The sequence below is a fragment of the Heterocephalus glaber genome, unplaced genomic scaffold, assembly GCF_053883595.1.
Source record: "Heterocephalus glaber isolate CG9 unplaced genomic scaffold, H.glaber_assembly_v1.0 deba00001523, whole genome shotgun sequence".
Lineage (NCBI taxonomy): Eukaryota > Metazoa > Chordata > Mammalia > Rodentia > Bathyergidae > Heterocephalus > Heterocephalus glaber.
This window is the reverse complement of record NW_028258327.1, coordinates 1799043-1804531: the sequence shown is the minus strand read 5'-3', so window position 1 is coordinate 1804531 and position 5489 is coordinate 1799043. Positions and strand designations below refer to the sequence as shown.

General features: G+C 40.5%; 1 pseudogene; it reads right to left on the bottom strand.

The window, feature by feature from the left end:
* Positions 1-4129: 4129 nt before the first annotated feature.
* LOC101723155 (trace amine-associated receptor 7b-like) lies at positions 4130-5162 on the bottom strand (annotated as a pseudogene).
* Positions 5163-5489: the final 327 nt, after the last annotated feature.

The window sequence follows — 5489 nt, the reverse complement described above, 5'->3', positions numbered from 1 at the left end:
TTCTCATTTCATCCTTCTTTCCTGCTTCAATTCCATAAGGAGAAAGAAAAATTAGAGGAGAAAAGACCCAAATAATTCTATACAAAGTAGTTCTGCAAAGGTCTCCACCCTTCACTTGGTACACGTGGCATCTGTGTACTAAAAATCCAAATCATGTGCTCCAAACACCACCAACCTGATTCCTTCAGTAATCTGTGCAGGAGCACCCCACGCACCAGGAGCCTGGAGCTTGTGATTATTCTGGTTTGAACTCTTCGAACATCTTCCTCATTTCCCATGGAAGGTGTCAGAGACACTTGGTGGAACTTTAGGTGGGGCATCTGCAGAAAGGGCTGAGCCTGACAGCCTTCCACCTGTTTTCTAGGCCACCTGGAATAGCACCTTTGCCCACTGCATAATCACAGCATCCACTCCTTCCCCTTCTCCCATCAGTCCACTCTTGCTCCCTCCAGTCTCCCCACTTCTACCTCCATCTGCTCAAGATGAGCACAGGGCAGGTCCCCAAGACTATTGAATAAGGAAAGTGGAACAAGGAAATAGACTTGGATCTTTCTACCATTACTTTCTCCAATGGAATGGTCCCCAGATGCAAAAGCCCACGCGGTTTCCTCTCATGGACAGACTCTAATCAAGAGTGGGAAGCAGGCAGCTGGAGTGGCTCACCCACATCATGGTCGGTGTGGTGAGCAGGCTTTCCCAAGGAGTGACCCCCACCTCATCACTGAGTCTTCATCTCTATGGCTGTCGCAGAGCGTTGCTGTCCAGGCCCCTTCACTGCGGGGCATGATAAATACTTTTGTCCCATGATCACTGCTCTCTTCTTTCTATTGCTGCTCCATTTGGAGGGGGTGGGGCTGCATGAAGCACAAGAGAAGGGGGGAGGAGTGAAAAACGATGGAACCCTTCCCTCCTCCACGTCCCATGGGCGAGGTCTGGATGGTGCCAGAGCACGAAAGATGAGAGGAGAGACGATTTCAAAGTCTTAATCACAATTAGTGTGAACTTTGAATGGGCTTTAAATCTGGAAGTTGAGGGGAACGCTTTGAGATCTGCTTGGATTATTATAAAAATGGAGAAAGTAGGATTAATGGAGTAAGTTTCCTCGCTGGAGTAAAGATAATAGGAGAGCCATTTTATGTTTTTTATTTACCAGACTTAAAATATCCCATAACTGGGGACACATTCAATGGACCACAGTTCCTAACTAGATGGAGGGAAAGATGGCCCTGATGACTAGAGTCTTATTCTTTAGGGTTTATTTTCTTGAATATTTGAAAAATTCCCGTCAGGCCACATAGAGATCTCATTCAGTGTTAGAAAGCCCATAATTGAAGTACCGTGTAAAATAATCTCTATTCATCCTTAAATTTCCCCTGTATAAGCTTACCTGACCAAAAATCAATTTATTCTTGATGAAGTTTTCCTCAAAATGTGATCACTTAATTTCTGGGTCAATATTCAGATTTACTATCCAACACTAAAAAGTAGTGTGGCTCCTTTGTCAAAGATGAGGTGGCTGAGTGTGTCTGGAGTTGTTTCTGGAGCCTAACAGAACATTCTAGTAAGGGGGCAGTGCCTAACAGAACATTCTAGTAAGGGGGTGGAGCCTAACAGAACATTCTTGAAAGGGGACAGAGCTTAACAGAACATTCCTGAAAGGTCACCCAGTTCAAACAGCTGCAAAACATTTTGATCCTTTGGGCAGGAGCACTGCCCAGCCCCACAAAGTGTTTACATTCCTGGAACAAAACATTCTGAGGGAAAAAAAATGGAGTCAAGGCAAGGGAAAGGCAAGGGCTATCTTATTGTGTATTGTTGCTCTATCACCAGACCTACATAATGAGACCTTGCCCCCCCCAAAAGTAATTTCATACTGAACCTTATTAACATATACAACTGATACATGTTAATTTTTTTTTTTTTAAAAAGTGTTTTCAAGGTGCTGGGGATTTAGCTCAGTGGTTCAGCCGCTTGCCTTGCAAGCGCAAGGACCTGCGTTCTATCCCCAGTAGCAAAAAAAAAAAAAAAGTGTTTTCAAAATAACAAATGAAAAAAATATAGCCATTAAACTCAGACAAGCACAAAAAGAAAACCAGAAAGGCTCCCAGAAACAGGGACCAGAGTGATCCAGCTAGTTTAAGACAAAATGGATCATCAAATATCACATGATTACTTCATGTCCTAGAAGGCAGTGCAGAAAGGATTTTAAAGTTCTGAGAGATTTCTTTTTGAACCAGAATTCTAATTCTACTTACAAATATAATGACTGGGAAAATATTATAGGGTCCTTCATAACTAATTCAAAAATGAATGTAGTATAGTTATACTAGAGCAGGAAATAGAAGGTCCTGTACCTATCAACTCAGGCCAAAATGGTCTAAGGGAGGACAGTTGAGGCAAAGTTCACACAGGAGAGGTTGCATACGACCTCTTGTTGGAGCAGTGAGGGTAACCTCCAGGCTCAGTCCTGGCTCTGTGATCACCCAGGCGCAAGAGCATAATCAGCCACCTCTGTCATCACAAGCCTGACTCACATGGCTGAAGACACATCCTGCACCTACAAAAGGATGCTTGAGCTCATTCTAGAGGTATCTTTTCATTCCAGTACTTTGTGTGTCTGTCATCATAGTATGATGATTGCTTGACAAGGAGAATATGGGAAAAATAATGCTCTTAGTTTGCAAATTTTCTGTCCCTTGAATTCGAAATCCAACAACCTACATTTAGAGAGGGAGGCTCTTTCCAGAAGGCAGTTCAAATAAAACCAGGATGAGCCACCTGGCTCCTAAAAAGTGGGGAGCTACATAAAAAGGCACTCAGAATCTTTTTCTTTTAAAATTTTCTACATAAAAAATAAAGAAAAATTTCCAAGATATGTTTAAATACATGAGGTACTAAAGCTACATAACATTATAAACTTGATCACAGTTATTCATAAAAATTAACTGGCATCTACAGAAAAAAGTTACACGCAATTTGAACAATATTTAGTGAAATGAAGCATGTGAGTGTGCCAGTGTCATTTGAGAACAGGTTCAAAGGAATCAAATGACCATAGCATAAAATAACAAGATGATGGTTTCACTTGGTGTGTGGACAAATCTTGCCTTACTACTTACAAAGTGTATTTATCTGAATGATCCTCCTTTGAGTCTTAAGGGGAAAAAGTTTGGACAATAAGAACACTTTTCAGTGTAGTACATAGGAATGAGTGAATTTTATAGATTAAGTTGTGGAATCATGTCAATTATTCCTTCCAATGTCTGTGTCTTTCTACAGAGCTTTGTTAATACTTTCTATATGATAATCAAATTGTTCTTCTGAATTAATTTATTTAAAAATTGTTCTCCAATAGCTCAAAGCAATTTGACTTCCGTGGCTGGCCTCATTCTCCTTTGGAGGGGAGGAATATTTTAAAGTGACCTTACTTATGCTCCAAATCCCATGGTCTGCACATCTGTTCCATAATTAGTAAACTCTGAATAGGTGTGGTTATTTAAAATGCTAGTTTTCTTTTCCATTGCAAACAAATGAACTAATATTATAACTAATATATCTATTTCTTTTTCAAAGCTCTAAAATTCTCTTTTGGAGATGTACATCTGATCCCCATGTGGGCTTCCCCTGGCTTCTCTGAACAAAGGACCAGCACATCTCAAAGTTTCTCTTAGTTCCATTCACATTCTATTAGGAAAACAAAATAAAAAGAATGGAGAGATGATATATGCTGGGGCTGAACTATTATAAAGAAACAGACACCAAGATTTAGAATTTAAAATAAACTATATCAAGTCTTTACAAATATTCTCTTAAATTTTCTAGAGGATACTACAAGAAAATGCTTTCTAACCAGATAAATATGGGACAGGTCAGAGAAGCTTATAGCCAGGACCACAGAGATAAAGGGCAGAGTTGGCACTGAGGTCATGTTCCTTCCATTACCATTAGGTTTAATGTAATATTTACCAAGGATCAATGCACCCACATGATACCTAGATTCCATTTGTGTCAAAGTTGAGGTATAATTCAATTATTTCACATTAAGACATTTTGCATATGGATGATCTTTCCTTTTCCCCTTGATGAATCTGTTGTGAATCTTGTCAATTCCCCAATCAAAAACAAGATCCTACTCAGGAAACAAGTTTATTGAGGAGGAATTCGCTTTCAAAACTTTGCCAGTGACAGTTAGTTTGATGGCTTTTTGAAACCAAGGGTAAAAGAAAGCATAGATCAAGGGATTCATTGCTGAGTTGTAGTAAGCGATCCAAACTAATATCTCATACACATATGTAGGTGTGATGAAACCCAGGAAAGCATCAATGATGGAATCAATGAAATATGGCAACCATGAAATCAGAAATGCTATCACTGTGATTCCCAGGGTTGTTGTAGCTTTTCTCTCCCTCTTGGCCACCCTGTCTTTGTAGCTGTCGGATGACTTCGCAGTCATATGGCTCAAACTTTCAATTTTCCTAGCCTTTTGTTTAGCAATAAGGAAAATCTTTGAATAAACAGTTATCATCACAAGTGCAGGGATGAAAAATAAGGAAAAACTGACCAAGACCCAGTTTTGATTCACTGCAGCCTGACAGCCTCCCACACAGGTGAGAGCACTCACTAATTCCTCCAGCCCAGCTTCATTTGCCCCTGTGTAAAAAAACAGAAAAGCTGTAGACAACAGCAAGCAGCCAGGAGAAAGCAATACACATGCCAGATACAGAATCAGTGAACCTGGTTGGATAGACCAGAGGGTCAGTGACAGTGATGTATCTATCAATGGAGATAAAGCACAAGTGGAAGATAGAAGAATAACAGAAGGAGCCATCAAAAAAGGAGTGGAATTTACAGTAAGCGTCCCCAAAGTACCAGCAGCTCTCCACAGACCTGACCATGCTGAAGGGCATCATAGTCGCCCCCACCAAGAAGTCAGCACAGGCCAGAGAGGCGACCAGAAAATTGGCTGGGGAGTGGAGCTGCTTGAAGTGCAGGATTGAAGTCATCACCAGCAGGTTTCCAAAGACAGCCAGCACAGCCCCAGAGCCAAACACCAGGTACAGAACCAGGCGGGGGCCTGGGGAGTAGGGAGCTTTGACACAGGATCCATTCCAGTTCTCATAGCACAGCTGGACAGCTGCAGGAGGGGTCAAGTCTCTGCTCATGGTTCTGTTTTGATACCTAGGAACATTGATGTCTCCTTGAACAAGTATGTCTTTACTGTTTTCAAAAATCCTCAAAATAAAGATATAAATTATTATGAATATATTGACCTTTGCTCTTTATGCCCACAAATCCTTATTCCCATGTTTACAAACTGATTAATATTCTCATCTAGTAAAACTATTACTTTTCTAACTTTCATTATTATGTGAATTTCTGTTTATTTCTATTATATGGGAGTTTCTCCACATTATTACCTTCAATGTATCTGAGAAACGGCCTGCTGTATGATTCATATTCGATTGCCAGATTTTTCTCTTGTAATGCAC